This window comes from Micropterus salmoides, unplaced genomic scaffold, assembly GCF_014851395.1.
Source record: "Micropterus salmoides isolate LMB-PRFRI ecotype aquatic unplaced genomic scaffold, ASM1485139v1 Ms_hic_scaffold_6, whole genome shotgun sequence".
Taxonomy (NCBI): Eukaryota; Metazoa; Chordata; class Actinopteri; order Centrarchiformes; family Centrarchidae; genus Micropterus; species Micropterus salmoides.
In genome coordinates, this window is record NW_024044348.1 from 20,439,624 (window position 1) to 20,464,917 (window position 25,294).

Here is a 25,294-nt window from a genome sequence, read left to right on the forward strand (position 1 = left end):
ATCTGGATTGAATAATAGTGATCCCAAGAACCATCCTTTGGTTTGTGTCCATTTGTTTGAGAGAGAGAGAGAGAGAGAGAGAGAGAGAGAGTGTGAGAAAGCGAGAGCGAGCAGCGGCAGTTGAGAGAGCTAAAGAGTGAATGAAGAGAGGAAGCAGTGGAAGCGAGAAATCCTCTGATTCACTCAGAGAAATAAAACGTCATTTTCTGATTTTCTGAAGCACAAACAAACACAGCCACCCACCGCAGCACAACTCTGCGCTAATCGTCACAACGCCTGATTTGGTGTAAATACAGCCTAATAGTTGCTTGCATGCTTTCATAATGTCTCTCATTGGAAAGTCCTGAGCAGAACTACTATGGACTACTGTTTATCGGTTTACTGTTTAATGATTAATAAAAAATGTGTTCATGTATAACGAATCTCTATTGTTTTTCACATGCAGTCTAGTCTTGTAGAATTAAATAACAAGACCACAATATAATTGTGGAAGTAGATCAAATGCCATTCAACCAAGGTATTTAGCTCAGGTCGAACCAACAGGGGTTGGGATAAAATTGCAGGCAGCCTATGACAAGTTTTTAGATAGTAGATATGTACAAGAAGCTAGAGAGGGAAATAAAGAAAGATAGACTAAGGAAACATGGAATAAAAAGCAAGGGAGGAAGAGAGAGAGGGAAAAGGAAAGAGAGAAAGGAAGTAGGGGGGAAAGGAAGGAAGGAGGACTGAAAATGCAGTGAAAAGCCAAATAACAAGTCAAGGGAAAGATGGGGGAGTGTAGCAGACAGTTGGCGATGGACTGGACCAGCCTGCAGACCTGGTCAGACTGATGAGAACGGGCAGCCATAGTGATGCCATTATGTTAGTAATCAATCCATTGGTGTCCGCGTGTCTGGGTGGGCAGATACTCACAGTCTAGAAGGGGTTAATGGGAAATCAATGAGAGGGATGTGCTTATGAGCAGGACATGGGGAAAGAGGGACAAGGGGGAGAGAGTGAAGAGAGATAGAAGGGTGGGGAGGGGAGATAGGAACATTGTTTCCTGTGATAGCAGCAGACTTCCCAGATGTTATCTGTCATTCAAAGGAGCACTCTGGTGACCAGATGTTTAGGCTCAATGTGGCGGAGTGGGTATACATCGTACTGGGGGATCAATATAGGTCAAGTGCATGGTAATATTTATCACTACTCTACACACACAAGACATAGATGTCTTTTCAACACAGTGACTTGTGCTGAACAGGAAAAAACTATATACAAACAGTATTTATATATATATATATATATATATATATATATATATATATATATATATATATATATATATAAATCACAACCTCGTGATGTGCTTATTTATTTCAGGAGGTCATCTGGCATGATGGTGTTTTCTCCTTAATATGGCTCATATGACTGGCCTGCATCAGCAATATCTCTTCCTTACGTCCATTATGGGAAACAAAGGGGAGTGCTGATTTGGAAAGAAAGGCAAAATAAATACAGCAAAAATCAGCCAGAGTAGTTTTCTAAAGGCCTGGGGGCATTTGGGGAAGTGGATGGGGGGTTGGAAAGGGGGAACCAAGAGCAGGTCCCAGTGCAGTAAGGCTCTTTGTAGTTTGAGCAGTCTCAACTAGCCAGAGGCTTACTGCTCTAACCCCTACCACTCAGAGAGACTGTTTGGGGAAATTACACCACAGAGTAATAATTAATCAAGTAAACGCTGAACTGCTTTGATTTGGATTACATTAACATATTATCAATAATGTATTAATCAAATATAAATAAACACCTCTGCATAATAGCATAGTTAACTAACTCCACTTTCACACTTGTTAAAAAAATTGGTCTTCTTTAAGCAATGAGGAAAAATCACATCAAACTATACTGGAAACAGCAGAGTTTTTGTGGCACTTAACTGTCTCTGTTCATCAACTCACTTCTTCATCACTGCATCACCCATTTCAAGTGCTTCTACCAAGATGTAGAAAAATTATAAATTCATTTATTTATTCTTAACAATGGCAGAATGCATCATGCCGAATAAATAAACACACCACTGATGAAGCAGTGAAAACACAATGCACGTAATTTGTGCAAAGCTACTCCTGGTTTGATTCCAAAAGTAGCTAAGTGGATTGAGGAAAAAGAGTTAGTCACTTTTATCATTTGCAGAGGAGTTGAATCAGCTCTGCTTTTGTATTGTCACTTAAATGCATGTTCTGTTTTTCTCAGATAAGTTGTGTTGTTTAAAAGCATCCGTTCTCGCCTAACGCTTTGTTCATTGGGGGAACTTCATGCCCAGGGATTTTCTAAACACAATTCATCAAAGTGGAACGGCAGTCTTTTTTTTCTGCATTCCTAATCCTTTTTGCTGCAGATGAGAGATTTGCTGTTCAGACTCATTAAGATTAAAGCGTTTTGCCAGAGTTATTTAAGAATGCAAAGTTCCATGTGAGACCTCTCAGAGTTCAGAACAGAAGAAAATCCTATCGACACGCTCGGTGCACTGGGGGCTGATCTTAGCCTATATTTCTATATTTGGTGGCAGTGATTGAGTGATAGCATGTGAAATGGTTTTTCCTGCTGCATTATGGTTTAGTTACAATCACTTTTCCATTCTTACCATTAGTAGATGGTTATGGCTGTGATTGCTCTGTTTGTCTTCACTTATTAGATGAATGTGTTTACCTGTAAACATATTTTTAAAAACTATGCTTTTTACTTCTATTAAGTTACCAGCTGGTTTTAATCAAAAACGTGTGTTTATCGTGTTTGAAAACAAAGCATAAACTGGAAGACAAATTATCTTTTGTTAAAGGAAACAATACATTATGCGCATAGATTGTAAATGTGCAGTTAACTAAGTGGTATTTTGCTTTCTGGTATTATTTTGGCAGCAGAGACTTTGGCTGGGGTAAGAATATCAGTCATCTCTTTGGACAGACAATAGTTAATGTTTAGCTGGAGGAGATGGCAGCCTTTTCGCTGAAAAAGAAATTATCATTGGATCGGACTGAGTGTTAGTCTTCTGCCTAAGGATTTTTAATATTAGCTTTTTTGGCCGGAGACTCTGTAGCCTTTTGGCTGTTCTAAAGCTGGAGAAAGACTCAGATCCCGTTGTTGGTAGAACACAGCTCCAGTCTCGGCACCTTTCCCAAACTTTCCAACTCCAAGTGTCGCAATCTGGTTCCATTTTACAGCTGGCCTTGAGATTGTAACAGAGCTCCTTTCTCTCCCTCCTCAACCGCATATTTAATCCCTGTGCTTATGTCAAACTTAATTACAGGACCTTGTACGAAAAAATAACAAGTGAGCCTTGTAGGGGTGGGAGAGAGGAAAGGAGAGTATTAAGAGAGGGAGAGAAAAAGAGACATAAGGAGAATGCTAAGAGGTGTGGGGAGGGGGAAGAACAACAGAGACATTTAATCTGTAGACTCAGTATCTCAAATTACGTGAACAAAAAGCCTTGATGTAGAGTATCTCATGTTTAGCTGAGAGTGGAACAATGTATGTGTAAAAAGTCAATAGTGATATCTATTGACAACTTAATCTACAAGATATATATTAGTGGCCTAAAACACCAAAAATATGTCCTGTACCTGAGACATACAGCACAAGGATTTAGTCTGTATTGCATCTACTGTACTGTAGGTAATGGCTAACCTACATTTTCAAATGAGGAGAGGCAGAGAAGGTATGAAAGTGTCCTAAGAGGTCCTACGCCCATATCTTTTAACTTACAACCCAGCAAATTCTCCTGAACCCCCACAAACCAAAAAGAAATAATCATCCGACTAGGTCAGTCTGTGTGTGTGTGTGTGTGTGTGTGTGTGTGTGTGTTTGTGCACATAAAACTATTTACTCTGTAGAAGTGGAACAGCCGGGGAGAGATGTTTAGTCTGTCAGTTTAAAACTATTACCTCAAACTCTGAAAATATGAGCTGAGCCTGTCGTGCATCGACACAGGGAGACAGCACTGTGAAGAACAAACCTTTGAAAAGTCTAAATCAATTTTTGGGGGAGTAACATAACAAACACTTCAGCGCAGTGAAGAAAAGGGGATCTCTTTTTGAAAAGCACATATTCATACAATCTTCATAAGGCAAAACAGCATAAATGCAGTATACATGAAGTCTTTTGAAAAGGGAGATGACAGGAAGTGAGAAAGGGAGAAGACACAGGGATGCTTCTCAGAGAAGCAGATAAAGCACAGGAAGACCACCACTGCCGTACACTTACCCACCCACCCAGCCTTTAGGCCAGTCTGCTGGCTAAAGCCTTCCCAGACTGGACATGAGTGGCCAAGAAACAGACCAGAGAAGGGAGAGAGGTTCCCATGCCACTGGTGCTGGAACTGGCGCGCCACCCGGAGGTATTTATAGCAGACCAGCACTAAAGGGCCGGGAGAGAGGGCATGCTTGTTTTCCTTTCCATTCCCAAGGCACTTTCACCAGGCCTCACATGTGGGTGTTAAATATATACCCAAGTACTGGGAGCAACATTGTGGGGGCAGAGAATAGGAGGCAGTGGAATAGGAGTGGGCTGTGGGTGGAGGGAGGTAGTGAGAGATGGGGAGAGGAAACAGGAGCGTGGAGTCTGGAGTGAGCTGGATGCAGACTTGAAGAGTTGTGTGGTGTAGAGGTGGAAATAAATGATAAAGAAAGAAACAACAAAGGCTTTTTAAACAATAAAAATCCTAATGTGGAAGAAAAAAAAGGATGAATGAATTTGTGTACTCTTCCCAAGCTCGAACAGGCCTGAGAAAATGAGGCGGGCCCAGTGCCAGCTTCTGGACCTAGTCGAGGGCCAGACAAGGATCAGAGGTTAGGGCCGAGCTGAACCCAGTTCATCTGGAGAATTCACAGTGGAGAGGCAGGGGAAAGACCAGACAAAACAAGGGGGCATTTGCAGGGAGGTAGTGTAGCAGTCCTCTTGTTGTGGCCTCTTTAACATCAAATGATATCTGGATCCAAGAACCAGCCCTCCCTATCTCCAGCTGCTTCCTCTATATACTCTGTGATGTATGTCTGTCTGTCTCTCTCTCTCTCTCTTGCTCTCTCTCTCTGCATGGGAATTCCAGAGTGACATTATTACTATGATGAAAACAGATCCTATAAATACTGAGCACTATGATGAATATAACAGCGATTATGGGGGCAGCGATAATTAGATCAGGAAAGAAAGAAAGACTCATTGAAGTTTGCTCTGTTTTTGTGTTTGGGAATTCCTTTCAACCTTGTGTCTTAATGTATGAAGTATTACAGAGGCAACGGTAGTGTGGCAATCATCTGGGTTTCTAGGAGGGCCACTTGGGGCCTCTTCAGTGATCCTCTCTCCTGTTTCAACTCTCTGCTCTGTCTCACATCTCTGTAAAAGCCACCCTGCTGTCTGCTTTTTTAATGATGGTTTGGCCAACAAACAATTAATAAGCTGCCCCACAGATGCCTGTTAAAAATGAAACAGCTGGAACTATGGAGTGCTCCCAAATAGGGCCATCCAGTGGCTCCTGCTATCTCTCCATCCAGTTTTGCCCGTCAGGTTTTACCCTTGTCAGCAGCTCTGTAACCCACATAGGTCCAGCTTAGATCTTTAAGTCCTAAGACTACAGCTTTAACAACACCCTGACCTGAGCCCCTGTCCAAATCCCAACTGTAGAGCAGCCATCCCACCAGCTGATTGCGTCAGAAAGATTCCACAGCCATGGCCTCTGTTTTTTCATACTTGTGGGAAAATAGCAGTTTGTGTTTCCTTGGATGCTTCAGACATTCCTCACCCTGTCTTCACATTGCGGGGCCCCAGAGACTGGGCAGGGCCAAAGCCACTCAAGAGGAGGTGCTTGGCAGATAAGAGGTGTGGCTAAATGAAAAAGGAAAGCAATTTTTTATTGTTTATTTAGGAGTGAGTTGCTAGGTGATGTGATCTCAAAAAAGGCACTAATTTCCCTGAGTTTGATGAGTATACCAGAACTTGGACAGAAACTTTCCAGCTCATTTAAACTCTCAGAACACAGCTGGGAATTATAGATAACAGAACATCTGGAAGTCACAAAAATACTTCTCTAGTGTCTAATCCAAACTAATTCAAAAGTCACCACATCCTGCCATGAACGGCATTCCCAAAGCTAACTCAGTGACAACTCCAATATTTCAAAAAGTAGCCATGTCTGAATGACATTCTAGTTATTTGGGCGAAAGTCAAATCACTGTAGCTCATGCATAGCTTTGACATAAATTACGGATGTCCCAACAAGTATTTCAAACACTAAATCTACTAGATTCATGTAATCAAAGTCCTTATGTGATGCAGTTGCAACACACACACACAAACACAGATACACAAACAGAGCCACTTGGCCACATTCAAGTTTGGTCCTGACCTCAAAATTTCAAGACAAAGGTAGTTAGTCTTGATTTATGCATGCTTCAGCTTAGGATGAAGAGAGCAGGACACAGTAGCAAAGCAATTAATTTTGATGCTGAAAACATTATTAATGGTAATGTTTAAAACATCAAAGCCCCGGCTGACAGAGACACAGCATCTCCCCTCTGAAAAGATGGAACAGATGAGCTCACTTGAGTCAGTCAAGGTGAGGCACAGGGGAAAATGTAATTTGTCTCTCCATTGATTTTCATTGAGATTTCCTGGAGAAGCTGTGGTTCAGAGCAGGTTAAACTCATGTACCTAGTGTCTGTGGTGTAGCAGCACTGGCCAACATATGTCTATTTTCCATCACTGGCTTGTTTATCTGTCTACATGCCACAAATGCATCATGCATTAGAGTTTTTTAAAACGTCAAAAGTTTATAGTGCATATAGTTGGCATGGGATAATTAGGAGGAGCCATTAGTTGCTCTTTACATCAGATGACTGAATTCAACCTTGCAGCACACGCTTGGACGTGGAGAGTAGGGGACAACAGAGGACACACCATCAGTTGGAATGTGTGAATCTCAAGTTCATAATGACTGAGTGGGCCTCCTCTATCTGTGTGTACTCCTCACTGTAGCTTTGGGCAAAGGGATAAAGCTTCTCTCACTCCCACATATTCATTTACCCCCCACCATCACACCAATTGAACCAGGGAGTCTGGGGGGAGCCACATTGAAATTCACTCCACATCTCCATCCCCCAGCCACAACCATCCCCACTGGAAACATTATTTCATTACATATATTATGCATGCAGCATAAGGGAGTTGGTGAATGTGCAGTGTGCAGATGTGTGTGTGGGGGCAAGCTTGGATGTTTCCTTCTATGTATACATGGCTGTGACAGCCTGTTGTAAAAAGAGTTTTAAAGAGGATGTAAAAAGATATAAAGCCTCAGGGGTCCAGTGTTAATGCTACTTAGTTTACTTTGTGAGAGAGAAGACAAAATATTTATTTCGTACTGTTTTGTGTCAACATTATAAAAGTGATTTTGCAATTTTTGCAATGCAGCGGGACAAAGTTTCCTGCAGAGTTTGCATGAATTTTCACTCTTCATTTGAGTGTGCGCGTCCACATGTGAATGCGTACAGTGTGTCATGCAGCGCGGGAGATAAAGAGATATGCAGAGAGAAAAACTGAGAAAAGAGACCAGAAAGAGATGAAGATAGAGACAGACAGACACACGTTTCATATGGCCCGCTGCTATTTTGGCCCTGGTCCAGATGTCACCAGAACAGTTTTTATTTGTTAATCAATTTTTTTAAAAAGCCCTCTTAAAAGCGGCTGCCGCACTTTCCCTTAAGTCTTTAAGTGGCTGCACACAAGACACTCTTGTCTGATCTGAACTGGAATCAATTTGGAAAAGAAACCCTTTCACCTCTGATTAAGCACTGCTCTGTCTCTACTGTGGCATGCTGACCTTTCCAGAGGTCTGTCTTGTGCTGCTAGGAGGGGCCAGCCAGATGATATGCTGGGCTAATTAAACTGATTGACGTCAGAAGGCAGGGCTTGAGAATGGCTTGGATTTGAACCCTCAGCCATTTGTCAGGACTCACAAACTCTATCTCTGTTGAGGGGCCTTTAGAGTCTCACAAGTCAGACTCAAAGCCTGATTTATCTCTTTGCAAATATCCCATCATGCTTTCTCCTTTCGTTTTCTGACATTCAATTCAATTAATGTTTCCCTCTGACTTCAGTGGCAATCAGAAATGTGACACCTGCCCAATGTCTTGTGATACAGTGAGCCTGGTGTGCACTCCTCTCTTGCGCCAAGCATTGCTTTATCCTTCAGTCACACATAAAACTTGAAACACTCAATTTTTATGAAAACGTGTAGAGTCACACCACTTATACATGTCATACTCAGGCCAGTCAGCTCCCAATCAGCCATTTTGCCAAATTCTGTCTTTGAAATGGCTGCATCTACAGTAACGTGTCTCTATGTCATCTGCGTGACTGCCACCTTCAGTCTCTGTATTCCTCATCAATATCCTCATCTCTCACTCTTTGCTACATTTATAGCAACTTAGGGCTCGTTCAGCTGTGTGTGTATGATGGGTTTGCGTAATATATAAAACATGGAAGTCCCCAGTGCTATAAAATGTTGCAAACCCAGAATGCTTTGAGAGAAGAGTTCAGAGGGAAGGAGTCCACCCGAGATCAGCCCTCAGTCTAAATTCCAAGCACTTTGCCTTATACACCCAGAGAAATGATGCCTAAAGAGAGGCCTGGTAGTGAGAAACCTCACCTCCAGTTCAAGCGGATTCCTCTGCTGTTTTATTTGTTCTCGTTTGGCTGCAGGGGGAACGTGCTCCACTCTGACCTGGGGGCACTCATCCAATCAGCTCGCTATCTGCTGCAAGGGCCTCCATAATAGTGACATTTTTCCACCTCGTCAATAAAGTGGTGAAAGCCACCCTCCATCCGCTACTTGACCATTTAACTTCTTCCTGAAAAGGCCCTTTCTTTCTGTCTGTCTCTCTGTGTCTAGCTGAAATCAATAAAAGCAGAGCAAGGAAAGAGGCCAATCCGCCGGCTACATTAACTGGTGGTCTCAACTGCTGTACAAAGAGGATGGCTGGCAGAGAAAAGGATACAGGAGAGCTGGCAGCTCGAGTCTTTCTCATTCATACAGCTGCGGGGGAAACCTGCTTCTTGTCTACACTCTATATTGTCGTCCAGTAACGACAAGGAGATTCTGAAAATGCTGAATGAAAGAATTCTGTCATTCACCGATACAACATGATGTGCACACACTTGTGTATCCTACTAGCCATAAAACAGCGTCTGCAGACTGAAAGATGACAATCACATGCAACACAACTGACATATACATTAACAGATGTAAACTTTCTAGTGTCTAATGATCATTTCCTTCCATGACTCATTTAGCAGCTGCATTCACACATCGCCCCATGTCTGCAGTGATTGACATAATGGCATCAGAGTGAGAACAAAATGTCTTCCAATAAACGAGCAGGAGGGAGAACATGAGAGAGATGGGTTACATCTATGCCCGTGCTGAAATGAGCGCAGTGCTTTGTTTGGTTATGCTGTCTGAGCTGAAATTGATTACTGTGAGAAGCACCAAAGAGCCCCAGCATTCACATGAAATAAATAACGCACTGTCTTAGAGATGGGAGGGTATGTGGAAGAGGGAACAGAAGGTGGAAAATGGGATAGGGGAGGAGGGAAGAAACAAAGATGGATGATGTCAAACAAATTTGCAAGGAGAAAAAAAAAAGCAGCGATAAGGAAGAAGGAAGTGGCTAAAGGTGGAGTACTGAATGACATGTCTTCAGTCTAGTACAGCACTAAAGACAGACAGCCTGGAAGACATCTGGAGTAGCAAAGAATAACAGCCACACACCACTCTCCAACCACAGACAACATGATGAGGGATTAAACTTCATTACAACATGTTATGGTAATGAATGGGCTGTGGCCAGTTCTGGATGTGTTAGAGTAATTACCACTCTCCAGTGTATGTGTGAGTGACACATGGCTTCCCACTGTTTGTGAAGCCATGTGTTTGTGAGTGCATGTCTGTGTACACTATGTGCTGATCATATTCCTGGGACTCCAGGTTTAGAGAAATGGATGACGCCTCAGAAACTACAGGAGGTCCTTTCCACCAGTGCGCTTAGCAGAAGCAACTGGTGTGGCTAATTAAAAGAATGCAACACTTAGGACAGCTACTGTCACATGTATCATCTCCCATAATTACATTGTTCTTTAATAGAAGATGGGCTGGGGCGGCCGCAGACTTTGTGGTTTGGGTCAGTGTCTGGGCATCTGTGTCTAGGGTAGATGCCAGAAAGGGAGAGGGACAGGCAAAGCCACACACCCCAGAGCGGTGAGGTTGACTCTAGGTCACAGAGGCTGCCTGGCCTTATGGCTGACAGATGTTAGTCTGGTTCAACAAGAGTTGTGATTCTGGAAAAAGTTACACCACACTGTGCTCCACACAGCAATTATCTTCTCTGTGTAAAAAAACATCTCATACATCATCACTCAACAAGACATAAGCAAAAACCCCTCCCTGAATTAGAAATCCTTTCATAAACCTTGCTTCTTGAATCTGCTGTCTAGTTGTACTGTACTAAAGTGTCCCAGAGTTTGCTGGCCTGTCAGTAGCATTTGTAATTGGCGCAAGGGCGTGTTTTTGCTGTAGACCCAAGGACAGGGGGCTGCGGTGGGTTATGTGCTGCTAATGTTGCTCATGATGTCCACAATGGTGTAACAAAGAGCTTTCATTTACAATATGCTTCAAAGAGTCATGAGGGAGACAAGGATGAGAGCCAGGGGGAAATCCTGTCCCCTGACTGCTCCTTGTTCCCTCTGGAACAGGGACATATTGTGGATAGGTGTCTCTCTGCACATTCCCAGCCTATGAACTGCCCTATATTTGCTCATGCTGGGATTCATGGTGTGTGTGTGTGTGTATTGGTCTATGTGTGTGAAACTGGGGCAAGGTCTGAGGTGGCACATTCCCCACAGTGGCATGTGGACAGGCAAGCACCGGGGCAGCATTAAGGAGAAATAATGTTTTCCCGCTAAGATAGGGGAGAAAGGGGACAATGCAATGACAGTGGTCCATTTGACTGGGATTGCCTGCAGCTTGCTAATTTATGCAAATTAATTTCTTGCCTGATGTGAAAGGAGAGGGAGCGGGTGCCACTGCCTGCCAAGCACTCAACATCGAGCAGCGAAAAAGGTTAAACTACTGCACTCTGCTTTGGTGGTCCGGAAAGTTTAGCAACACATGCCAGGAAGGGATGTGGTATACCAAGCAACAATGACAAAGCAACGCAGACTATGCCAGCCCTCTTCCTGCCAAGGCGGATAGACAGACAGCCAATCAGGTCCGTGCTGGCTCTCTTATAGGCGAATGGCATGGCATGCTGACCCTCTCGTCGCCCCGCCTCCCCTCCCCACTGCACTGCAGCTGCCCAGAATGATTTTATAAACATTTTGCCAGTGGATCAATACCTGTATTGATCAACCATTGTGAGAGTGATCCGTCTAAAACCCAGAGCAGCCTAGAGCTCAGAGATGGGAGGAGCGAAAGAGAGAGGCTGCAGAGAGGATGGAGAAAGAGAGAGAGTCTGCAGCCACAGTGAAAGGGAGAAGAGGTACAAGGGAAGAGAAGCGAATCTGAGGGAGAAGCAGACGCAGAGCTAAAGGTGTGGAGGCAGGTTTCGGACAACGCTGCCAGGCCACTGGGATTGTGGGAAAACCTGTGGTAATTACTTTCTCATTAAGGGAGGGATGGTGAGGGCGACTAATGACTACTGCTTTAAGTGTACGGGTAAGTGAAAGATGGAGAAATGTGTATGTGTACAACAAAGGGGTTGATTCCCACACCTGAGGTTGCTAATGCCAACTCTAGTTTGGCCTGCTATGTAGCAGGTTCAGGAACATTGTTGCATGTGCATTAGTGTGCATGATTGCATGATGTTCAAAGGGATTTAGCGTGTAGGGAGGTGGGGGATGCGGATGATGGGCGATTTAGATGTTCTGCAGAGAAAAAAATAACAATTATCATGCTTTATCTATCACTAATTATATTTTGATATTTTCTATTTTGTCTAGAAAAAAACTGGAGTGTCAAAGATTGGTTGTTTGCCTTGGTGACAACATGGGACAGAGAAGGCCCAGCACATACTGCGCTCATGAGTTCAGCTGCTACAGTAAAATTAAAATTCCTGACAAAATCAAAGACCACAAGGAATAGCCTGCATCCTGGAATCATTCAAAGATGAAAACGGCTGAAAATAAAGAGATTATTGCTGTTTTTAACTGGTTTGGATAAAGCTAGCTTTGGGATTTGTTTTTTTTTTTTTACATTTTGACAAGTCATTGGATTGGATTTAATTTTTATTAAATTTATTGGAGTTTTACTGAACAGACGACTGACTGGGCCACTCAACAACAGCAATGAATGTTTGATTCAAGGCCCCAAGCTGCGCCGGACTGGAGGAGGAGTTAAAAGGCTTTTGGGATCATCCCCCCAATGCTAAAGGGAAATCAAGTTTCCACTGATTGATTTTAAATGTGATTTCCTTGTGCATAATTGTGGATTTGAGGGAAGATATATTCCTCCAAACTGTGGGAGAGGACATTGATGCTCATAAACTCACTTTGCACTGGAGCTCTCAGAGAAGAAAGGCCTACATTCTACAGTTTGACTCCTCAGTTAACATGCATTCGAGTGAAAAGAAAATAATGAACATTCTGTACCAAGGACTCAAAGTACCTACATACAGTTTTGCTATATAAATTGTAAAACAAATTAAAAATTATTGTGGTGCACAATGCAAATCATGCACCACAGTGTGTGGCAGTACCATAGACTGTAGTACATATCCTTGGCTGTGTCCCAGTCCCACCCTGCATAATAATACAATAATAATGCACTGTGTATGTTTTAATAGCTTACTGTTTTGACAGTTAGTGTATGATACAAGATGTTCACCATCAGACTTCAACTAAACTGTGGAACTGCCATTTTCACATTAGGAGAAAAACAACAATAACCTGAAATGTTTCCCAAAGATTTGAAGACCACTTAAATGATTTACTTATTTTTGGTGTTGTTTTGTGTTCTCAGATGTTCCCAAAGTTGTCTCACAACCTTCCACACATCATACAAAAAATCTGGCAAATTTAGAATATATCATGTATGAATGTTTGAGCTCTTATGACTTATGTAGTGGTACTTCACTTGAGCTAGACTCATAAGGTGAATATTGTGCAGGTACAGTGCAAGTAATGGTAACCACAGAGACTCATTTTGTATTTAAATGAAAAGGAGGAAGATAAACTTCCCAGTGTAAGCCTGCTTGCTTCAAAGTCATTTAATGTATACAATACACAGATTATGTGCTCAGTGCAGCAACAAAAAATGTATCACTGACTGGTAAACTAAATTGAGTTTATCAATTGCAGAACGCTCTTTTTCAGTAGCATAGAAAAACATGAGAAAATTACAACTAATGGTCACAGGTGTGACAATCTGATCCAGATTCACGAAACCCTGATCAGATGTGGATTAATGTTAACAACAATTTGAACATCAAGAGACCCAACTATACGTAAAATGCAATGTTATTAAGCAAACACAAAATATTAGATTTAATAAAGAGGGGCAAATCAAATTGTTAATCTCTTTGCCTTCGTATGACTGTAGTCTAGCAGCATTGGAATATCTGCATATGAAGGCAGAACCTGCAGGCAAGGGACAAGATTTGGGTATTAGAAGTGTTCTGGTTTCCATTTGTAGACTGTTTGGAGTCCGAGTAGTATTGACCAATTATGTTTGAATGGGTTTTGCTTGCATGCAGTTAAACAGTCCATGTAGAGAGTAAAAGAGGCAGAATTCTTTGGCCAAAAAGCAATCCTGGAACCCATTGGCTATCGTCTGATGACCATTTAGCCTTTTATCAATCTCGGAACCCTAGAGACTAGCTTTTTCGAATGTATTTGCATTCAAATCATCAGATGATAGCCGATGGGTTCCCAGATTGCTAATCGGACTGTAAACAATGACCGGCTCACGGAAGAGGAAGTCTTGACCTGGATATCCGTTCTCCGGAAATACATTTCAAGCCCTGAAACATTGGTCTTTGCCCCCAGAGGCTAAATCGTCACCTGACAATAGCCGACATGTTCTGAGATTGAGCACTGATGAAAGAAAACCAGTGATACAAATAATGCTTATAAATTGTGCATTACCTGCATTACCTACTCTGTGCCATAAATCAGTTTATGCCATATAAAACCCATGGCTCACATTGTGTAAAAAAAATTTTGTGTATTTTTTAAAGTATATGTAGTCAATACATTAAAAGGCCCATTATTTTTGCCTGTTAGGATAATAAAACAAGACTGCATAGTTTTAAACATTAACACTAACCATTCCGTGTTATTACAAATATTGGTGCCTTACTACTATCTTTATTAGTTTAATTTCAAGGAGATAAACACACTATTCTTAAAGCTTAAGTGTTATCACTTTACACAAAGACTGAGCTCATGTGCTATCAAAGCAGCACTGACACACTGAATCATTTTCTTGTTCCCTTTCATCCCTTTTGTCTGATTCCTACTCTTAAAAACAAACCCTTGGATGAGTGCCAAACCATAAATTAGGATCTTCATTAGACACATCAAATCTAAATTACTTTTCAATTAACAGGCCAGTCAACCTGAACTAATCAACCAATTAGGCTGTGTGTTCACAGAAAAGCTAACAAAAGCACACGAGTCCCCTGGGAAAGCAGTAAAAACACTGCAGAAGAGTGACAGTGCAAATGAGAAGGTACTGGTTTAGGAGAGAAAGGGAGGATCAGAAAGTGGCAGAGGATACATGAGACGCTCAGATCACATCACTATTCACCCCTTCATTGTTTGGGAAATGAAACTCATAAGTTATAACAAATTATTTAAAACTTAAAGAAATTGTGAAAGAACAGATTCTCAAAGAAAGGTAAACATTTGGGGAAAGAAAAGAATGTATATGAGCTTTGATCAATTTGCATTGTTTAATGGGTATACTGTCAAGTTAATGTTTGTGACCATTATTTTTATGCTAATGAGTTTTGATTGAAAGGCATATTATTCTTCTGATGATAACTTGTATTGTGTTATCAGCTGGCACTGTTGCAAACTAAATGAACACTGGACACAAAAACCTACTAAAACCCTCCTAACTCCTCCTAAACCTAAACAGTTTGTTTAACTCAATTTGATTAAGGGAAATTGTATCAAAGCAGGTAATGTGTTTTTTTTTTCATGATTATCATGATATGGAACAAAATATGTGTTTTATATCTATATATTGTATTATCATTATTATTATTATTATTATTGTTACTGTACTGTCTGAGTCTCTTTGTGGAGGACAGAGGTTCACATTTACCAACTCCGAATGACGACTAGTTGGAAACACCGTCACATAATGTCTGAAAACTAATATTCATAAAGTACAATGAATTTATTGAATTCCCTCTGTCACTCCTCTGCAGTTCATGGCAGTCATCTTTGGCGAGGGCTATGGCAGAGTGAAAGGCTTTGTGATGCCCTATTCAGTGTGGTAGGGCTGCTGGGATGTCTGTGTTGAACATACCTTTGGGCCACAGGAGATCTGATAGGCAGCACAGGCTATTCAAACGTCTTCTTCACACACACGACAGAATGTAACCTAAGAGAGAAACCAACACACACATACCGAATAAAGCCAGACCGATCCTGGCTTTTCTTTTAGGTGGTTACTGATATTTGGAAGTTTTAAAATTTCAATGACAACATATTGGTCGACAAACAATGTTGATACGGATCCCTTCGATGTGTTTTTGTTATTGTAACCAAGATACATACTGAGTGAGGCATTTCTACCCCTTCCAGCCCTCACATCTAAAGGTCAGAGATCTGATGACGCTCCAGCAAAGGCCAAAGGGGGTTGTAGAGAGGAGAGCACCATTATTGTACTAGTAAATGTCAGAACAACCCTGTCTAATTGTGTTATTACTTATTCATGTTTATTAATGCAGTGATGTATGATGGCTCTACAGACAGACTGAGCTTGTCTGTGCCTGTCATGTATGGCTTATTCTTTGCTGGTGAAGGCTGCAGGGAGTGTGTTAGGGACTGGGTGGTGGGAGGTGGGTGTGGGGCATATGGTGCATGTAGTGACAGTGCCAAGTGGTGTGTGACTTTAACATGAAGGCAGAGGGGGTGAGGGAGTTGACTGATGGTGCTGGTGTCTTCTGCTGGCCCCGTGCCAGGGCCTATGGTCCCTAGTGTCCCAGCCCCTTGCTACCCCAGAGCCTCTGGGCAAGTACCACAGTTATTGTTTTCACTGCCAAGCAATTAGCGGCACTTAAGATTTATTTAGTCATGCTCTAATGTGTGGTAATTAGCTTGGGGCACAAACAAGCCCCACCATCCCATCACCTTGTCGCTCACATCGGAGCAATGCATCAGCAGGAGACAGTGAGGGAATGTGAGAGAGGAGGCAGGAGGTACAGATGGTGGGATCGTGAGGGGGGTGGTGGAGCAGAGCTAGAAGGATTACAAGAACACCAGCCCAGCTCTGTGGATCAGCACTTTTTAAGAGATCTTCAGGGGCCTGTTGGCTGAACGTATAGCAGGAGGAAAGGGCAAATACAGCCCAGTTACACTTTTATAGAATACTTTGTGGAAAAACACCCCTGACACACACCTCGGCCTGGCAGCCTGGTTTGTCATATGGCCCAGGGGGCTCTGCCGGCTTATCACATGACCATTGTAATGACCTTAAAGGGCAACCTCCTCAACAAGCTATGGCCACTCCCACTGGCTGGACTGCTCTTTGGGAAATGCAGTTTGGGTCACTGCATAATGTGTGATGCATTTGGCCCTCAGGCTGGAATAAAAAATAAAAAAACACAATGTAGAAACCAGGCCAAAGAGATTAAGCAAAAGCTGCCAAGCAGAGTAAAACAAAACAAGAAAATGCCAGACAAATGCTAGTTACTCTACTGTTGGTCCATAATGCTTTGGGGAATTTACATAATATACCATATGATATGAATGTGCAAGTTATGTCATAAATTTGCTGTAGGTGTCAGGGGTCCCTCCATTAAGAGACAGAGTTTGTGTGATTAGAGTTTCACTGATTTATTATTTGTTGGTGTGTAATGGTTTCAGCAATGTGCAGTGCTTTGGTTATAAGATTATATGCATCCTCTAGGTTCTATGGTCTATGTCACCTGTGTCAACTATAGTTTGGTTCTCAATACATTCATAGACCAGTGAGTGGTGATTTCCTAACCATTGAGGTCAAAGCATGAATTATATATTATATTCATTAAACAATACCAGGCTACCAAAAAATTTTAAGTCAGCGTACGTTCCCCCACTTTAGCGATATCCACCCACATCTCTATTGAAGCATGTACAGAATAATGTATGACTGCACTTTTTGAATAACGACATATGGAAGCTTAAGAATCAAGGCATGGTGTGTTATCACTAAAAGTATCTACTTGAACAAGAAATATCCTTTTCCTTTTGAGTGTACAGCAATGGCTCACAATACATGTGAGCAGATGAAGGTCAAAGGCAGGTTCAACTGCATATGCACATCTTATACATATGCATAAACAAAACCCATCAATCTTTGCTGGTTGGAGGGAGTGGGAGAAAATTTGAATCACTAAATATTAAACACAGCATGTGGAAAACTATACAGCGCATGCCTTTGATCATAAAAAACAGCAAAAAACTGCTGATGCAAGACATCAGACTAGCCATTTTTGTGTTTAGTGTTTGACTGGTAGATGCACTCTAATCATTGCAGAACTGGGCCTCTTCATGGAGCTATCACCTAAAATTGCTATGCATTCTGGAAGGGTGGTGCTATAAATGAAATATCACTTTCCATTTTATCTTCAGGGGTAACGTGAATGCTCTGAACCAATCAGAACCTCACAAGCCAACCCCTGACCTTTTTCATCTCAATATGACAACCATTATCTTTCAGAAAATTAGAAGCGTCTCGCTATTGTGCGGTAGCGTCAGGGGGTGGAGGTTATTTAAAGATAAATGCTCTAGTGTTCATGATCCATGCGGCAATCACACACCACCAACATGAAGCAAAGAGAGAGAGAAACATGTCTGCTAAAGCCATGTGGTTGCGTGTGTGCACATGCGCGCATGCTATGACTATGGCTGTGTGTAAATGGATTTATGTTTATTGTTCGGTGCTGATGTAGCTCTGCTCTTGCCTAGTAAACCTGTCTGTTGGTGTTGGGCAAGCAGGTTTCAGTGAATGCTTTTGTGTTATTATCTGAGCACTAAAATTAACTGCTTTAATGCACAATTTACAGCACAAATTTTGAAAGGAAAGGCAGATGATTATACAGCCTTGATTTCAGTGGTCTCCATAGGCAACTGGATCGCTACGGGCTGTCTTATAAACATAACTAGTGAGAGGGATAATTTCCTCCTGGTAACAAAGTCATAAGGTGACGAATGTGAATAGAGCTGATGTAGGACTGAAATGACATGACAACATGATGCTGTGGGTGTGAAAACTAGCGGAGCAGCCGTTGGCCTTTTTGCACACTCTCCCACAGAGGTAGACACAGTACACCTATGAGTCACACACACATACACGTTTGCCAAGAAATATATTGGGCACACTTCTTTGTTAAGAAATCATTTTTTATCTCTTTCATGTGCCAGTCTAAGCAATATTTTTGAAGATTAACAATATATTTAAAAGCAAAAATCTAAAAATATTTAATCTGTTAATTATACTTGTTCACAGATGTGAGCTATGGGGCATTGAATCATTCTCAAAACAATGTATATTATACCATGTTTCATTGCAGTTCTGAAATGCATACATTTCAAATGAGCATGCTTATACTGAACCACTAATGTCACAGATTAAAAACAGAATGCATCTTTTAACCTCTTAACTTTCACTGTTTGCTAATAACCATGTACTGTATATACAGTTGGAATTATAGTTTTATGGTGAGAAGCACCACCTAAATTCTTATTCCAAAAAAGTCAAAAACAAACTTTCAGTCATTGAAATGTCTGTCTTAGTCTCATTTTGACTAATCTCCACACAGTTTTTTCGTGGTGTGCCATTTCTCCTGGAAGAGGAGAGATGGTAGTACCCATTTGTTCGTTTTGGGTAATCAAGAATCTGGTTAGTCAAGGGCAGGCCTCTGCTACAACCTTGAAAAAATTAGTTATAGTATTCTTCCACAAATGTTCCTTTCAGATGCCAAATTTTCTAAATAAATCCTAAAATTATCTATAGAAGTACCAGGGAAGGCCTTCCTTGCTTGTCGCAGTGGGAGAATCCTCACACAACTGCTGTGCAATCAAAACCAAACGTGTTCCATTACAAACATGTAACTTGTTAGCTTGAAGCATAGCACAGCTAGAAATAACCTCTGCATATCTGCTTTCTGATCTGATGTCCCTCAGTATGTGTCTCTGACAGTTCAGTATAAATTGACAAAATCTAAATTTGATTTGAGAAAATGGAATTTGAAACATTTGTGACAATGTACCCACAATAATTACAGTCAAGTTCAAGCATCCATTTTTTTTATGAAGCCTACCCCGTTCCATTGCTGTAAAATAATTATCTTATTGGTTAAATATGCATGAAATATTCAAATTTAATTAAATTAAATCATACACCTTTGCTGACAATTCTATACATTCTGTGGCAGGAACGTTGTCGTGTTTGCAGTTCCAAATGAACCTGAACAGTATGACAACAGCTTCAGAAAATCTTCTATCTTGCTCTTGGTTACTCTTAAAAGTAGTAACTAACCAGGAGTTTGTGAAAATACTATATATTAAATATGGGAGTACCTTGGAGTGTGGTATTTTGTTTAAATCCACTTGTTACATACCACTGTTACATTGAACAATATCAATAACTCGGCATCTCGGATTAAAAACAAGACCTGTGAAACAAAGGTATTTCAAACACACTTAACTGGCCTTGTTGTAGACTGCTGTTTTACTAAAAAAAATTAAAAGAAAATATCACTTCGAATTACAATTTGTTCTAATTGTCTATGGCTCAGTATGCTTCAGGGTTGACTCTAAAAATCATGAGAAGGAGCCTTTGACAATTTATTCTTATAATCAGAGCAATATTATCAGTAAACAAACCAAATGATACCAGTTTCTAGGGCTTTGTCATATTTTTGTAGTTTTAGCTTCCTTAACAATGGCAAAATGCATAATAACCAATATGTTAAATCTGCACTGTTAGGGGTGAGAATTAAACTGACCATGAATTTGCAGTAGTTCTGCTGAAGGATGTGCAAATGCTTCCCTGAATCTCATAAAACAGCAGGAACTGGCAGTTCTATCCAACATATGTCAATAGCAGGATATGCTTCCTAAATAAATGAATATATTAAGAATTTTTTTTTTCACCTCCAACATTAGTTATTATCTATTATGATGGATGCGTAATGTTAGAGAGGGTCACAGGATAGACCTGCTTTAAATGCTATATTTCCATGATTGGTTCATTCTCTCCATTTCCTGTTCATTGTGTACGAGCAAACTCTATTGTCTGTGGGTAGATTCTGCTCGGCCCTCAGAGGGGCCATCCCCAGGGAGCACTGCATCTTTTATTAATCAGGGGCACTGTGCCACAGCCCCGCTTATCTAATTTAACAGCCCGACTCAGATACAACTATGTTGGGTTTGGTGTGGAAAGAAGGGACAGTGGTATGGGGGTGCAGTTGGGTGTAGATAGGATGGGGGCTGGGGTGCTTCCTTCATTTTTTCCCATATTGCGGGTGATGTAGGGGGGATGCGAGGGAGCAGGGGAGACAGAGGGGAGGTAGCGACTTATCAGACACCTCGTCACCAAGTTTTAGGACTGAATCACAATACAGCAAATTACCTTCTGCTGACAAGAAAAAATGAGCATGGCCCCCATATGAAAAAAATAGGATTGTCAGGAAGAGGTGACACATTGATTGCTTAGTATGCGCATCCAGAAGGCTGGGGTTCAGAGGCGTCCTCCCTATATATATGTAGAAGAGGTGCAGCAGTGCACAGCACAGCCATGAGGGGGGATGAGAAATTGAAATGCCATGTTAGATTGGAGTCCCCTTCCTCAAGCCAATCTCTCCGGTCTAGCCCATATTAGCCCGCCATATCATAGTACAGCCATGTGTGTTATGGTGCACGTCCATGTACCAACCTGTACCAATTAACTGGCGCTCACAAGCATTGTAATGTGCTGGCATTTTCTCAAGTATACAGTATATGCAATGTACTCATTTAAAACATCAGGTCCTGGTAACTCAAAGAAAAAACACGAGTGTAACCTGGTCTCTAGGTGTTTTCTACTTCTTTGGTTGAAGTCCCTCCTCCCCCTTCTCTCTCTCTCATCTGTGTCATAGCTCAGATGAATCAGTGTCACCGGTGTTGAGAGCACTTACTGTCAACCCTGGCGCCCCGGGCTACGGCACTGATGGACACAAACTATAAAATATCAGCCCCCTGGGGAGACATCGCTCAAGCACTGCCCCACAGCCCCGAGGGGGTGTGATCTGGTCAGTGTGTATGTGTTTGCATGAGTGTGTTGAGAGAGCAATAGGGCAATGTGTTTGTCTGTGTACCAGGTGTGATCGTGTAAGTACGGTGTAGTGTGTGCAGTCATGTGGACAGTTTCCACACCATTTGCATGAGAAAATGAGAAATAGGTAAAAAGGAAGCTCATGGTACAAAAGACTATATTTTTCATGTCTGTACATAGCATCACTACCTTCTTGTTTTATGTGTGTGTACATATATACACACACGATTTCCCTCCCCTGGTCCTACCGAGCCCCTCAACTAAATTCCACAACTCTGTGTATAAGCTCAGCCCCCCTGACAAAAACTACTAGCAGGCAACTGTATGGGAAAACCACAAATGAATGAATCAATAAAATCAATAGCTCTGTCTGAGGACATGTCCCACATCAGCTGATAAGTGGTATAACCCCCCCCCCATCACAGGCTAGGTTATTTAGAGTCTGCACAGAATGAAGAGGGAGAGGAGGCAGCCCTCTGAAGAACCCCACCCGCCCGCCCCCCATCATCCATTGGTCACCAGGCTGCTATTCCCTTCTTTCAATTCTGCAAGGTCAAGGTTTCTGGGAACACACCATAGACACACGTGTTATATAACATGAGATTAAATATTCTAGGAAAAACGTGTCTCTTAACATACCTTTACCATATCTCCAAATATTGACTATTCATTTACAGTGTCTGCAGTCTGTTGCTGCTTGATTCGCCTAACAGGAGTATATTAACAAGGCTCCTTTGCGATTCAAGGACAAAAGCATTGTACTATTATACATTACTCTGTTAGTGGTAGAGCTAAAGGACTTCTGGAGTGGCTTGGAGGAACATATGAATGCAAATAGATAAAATCAAAGAAAAATCATAGATTGCTGTGTGTCTTCGTTTTTTTTTATTCTAGTTTGTGTTTCTCAGCTCTGTGCCATAATGGAAGAGTCAGGAGGCCTAACATGAAAACTGCATGATCAAAAACAGTTATTCTTAGTGCTTGGCAGGTAAATGACAGAAGACAACAAAGTTGTCTCTGTTTGATCAAATACATTCAAAGGTGGATATAAGTATTCAACAACCAGTGAATTACAACTGTTGTGGGTTTTGTTTATGGACCTTCACTGGCTGACCAATACTCACTAGACTGCATCCAAAATAAACCAATATCCATGTTTAATGAACAGGAAGTGCCCTACTCATGATCTGATTTGGATAAAACAGCAACTCGCCATTCACAAATAAGTCTTAGTAGCAATGCAATGCTTCACTGTTGTCCTCTGATCTGGCTGAGCCTCTGTAAGGTAAGGCAGAAAAATTATCAAGGAAAATATTCAGTAACATATGACATCATAATACACAAATGCCCGATGTTACAGACTCAGTCACAATAAATGTTGGAGGGATGGGGACTGTTTCAGAGGGGAGGAGGGGGATTGCAGACCCCTGTAACAGTCACTTAAATTCTTCTTAAGCACTAGTCTGCCAGGCCTGCTGCCACACAGTAAAAACCATCTATAATTTGTGATGAGTGTAATGCCATGTCTACTTCATGATTATGTGATATTCCTCACCTCTGCCATAGCCAATGAGGCCAAGAGCTGGCAGTCTTAATGAGGTGCTTCAGAGTTCGGCTTAGGGGAAGGAGAGGTGGGAAGATGGGTGTGGGAGTGTAAAGAATAGGTGGATGAGAGGACTAGGAGTCCAGGCCTTATGCAAGCAGGATAAAGTGATAATCACAATATTAAGCAATACATTAAATCTTGAACATGTTTTGCAAATTATTATCTCAAGCTATGACTGCATACGGTGTCCTAAAAGCCAAAAATCTGTTCTCATTCTAGTGAGACATGGTCACAATAAAACAGCGAGAGAAAGTCATTAAGTCCTTGCTCAGTGATACAGACCCCAAAAACACTTGTTAAGGGAAGCACGGCATCGTGGTTTTGTCGAGGATTATGTCCACCAAGGAGATCTCATGAGAGAGACTCATTTTCAGCAAAGTGCATAGCTATGCTCTTATGGCTGGTCTAGATGTTATGAATAAGTAAATAACAACATTTTTCCAGTCGTTTAATCTCTGAGCACTGCAATTAGTAAGTCTGTAGTTTGTGCTGCCTTTTTTCCGCCCTTATTATTGTTATTGAAATGTCACGCTCTTATTTAGCTCAAGGATGAATAATAAATAAACTATAATTACTGTCTTGAATGAGCCGACGGCTTGGCTGGGTCAGTGGTAAAGGGAGGCCTGTCCCCCTCCCCATCTCCTCTCTCTCTTTTTCTTTCTTCCACTTCTTCTCCCTCTCTCTATTTAATTGGATCTTGTAATTAGTTTCTCTGATGGATCTGGGAGGTCTGAGGCATCCTCTACAGCGTTCATTAGTGTTCTTGGAGGAGGGTAAAGCTTTTTAAAAGCTCTGCCTGCTCCATCCCTCACATGTCATAACACTGGATATGATTCTGCCCAAACACATTAAGAGAACCATTTCTAGCCTGGCTCAGGTTTGCCTATATGCCACCAAAAACACTGTGGGCCTTGATGGAAACGTTAAGGCAGTTCCTGATTCATCTATTTAGGATATTTTTTCCCATAGGTGTGCTCCAGCTAAGAGAATCTGACATTAAAAAGTGAGAGATAATACATTCTTATTTCTTTTAAAGAAAGCGAAAGACTATCAGACACATCTAGACAGTGCATTACTGCAGGTAGCAGTGTGATTTGAAATCTGAAGTAAAATGTCCTTTGGCTTACTATTAGAGAACTGACCAGCCAGAAATAATTTTTTTTTGAGATGGACACACACACACACACACACACACACACACACACAGGTTCAGACCTATAATATACAACCCCCCTGTAGCACCCCAACACCATTTCCCCCTTTTCCTCTCCACCCTCCGCTGGCCAGGCTACACTAGACATCTCTCCCTAATCAGCAGCCTCGTCTCGCTCAGACTGGTTGCCATAGTAATATGCCGGCTGGTCGACATGGCAACCACTCCGAGGTCCACTATTAAATGAAGAAGAGTGGAGGGAGGGATAGGGAAAATGGAGTTGGGATGGGAGACAGAGAGAGAGAGAGAGAGAGAGGAAGAAGGGGAGAGACAGCAAGAGATTGTCCAAGATGGGGGAAGGGGTTTCTGGTGTGGGGTGGTGGGGTGTACAGAAAAATGGAAGGGGGGGGGGGGGGGGAGAAAAAGGAGGGGCATCTGAAGGAGATAGAGTCAGTGCTGTTGGAGCTACCTATTGAATTGTACGGTATTAAAAGCTTCTGATACGTGTCACAACAATGCCATTAACCTAATGCATGACGTCATTTACTTAATGCCTTACAGTTAGAAATTTATACACATGAAAAATGCATGTGCAGCCTGCCCCAATCTAGATAAAGGATCGTAAACTAATATCATCTTTTAAGAGCTACTGTACTTACAATATTATTGTCAATCCACATCAGACATAGCAAAAAAAAGGATATAAATTAAATAATAAATATTTATAAAGTCAAAAGGTTTTATGGACAGCAGACCCATAATAATGATCTGTGAAGGCACGTGAAAACTTTGTTAGAATAAGACATAGGGGACACATTATGTTTCCTTTGATTTAATTTCCTGTGGAACAAAACAATGATGCAGTGTTTTAGAACAGCCTGTTTAATCAACAGCAAAACATTGCCCTTTAAAATAATGTTACTTTTTGGCAGCAACCGGAATTAGATTTTACCTCCTATTCTTTAAAAATTTTCGGCACCTCCCTGTC

The 25,294-nt window shown here is 41.6% G+C and overlaps 1 long non-coding RNA gene across 2 annotated transcripts; it reads left to right on the plus strand.

Annotated features, from left to right (window-relative positions):
• The first annotated feature begins 11,374 nt into the window (after nucleotides 1–11,374).
• LOC119889726 lies at nucleotides 11,375–15,933 on the plus strand. 2 transcript variants are annotated; one of them, XR_005442145.1, is made up of 2 exons: nucleotides 11,375–11,734; nucleotides 12,019–15,933. It is a non-coding gene; the product is annotated as an uncharacterized LOC119889726 (long non-coding RNA). The 2 variants fall into 2 exon arrangements; XR_005442144.1 differs by having other exon boundaries at nucleotides 11,375–11,668.
• Nucleotides 15,934–25,294: the final 9,361 nt, after the last annotated feature.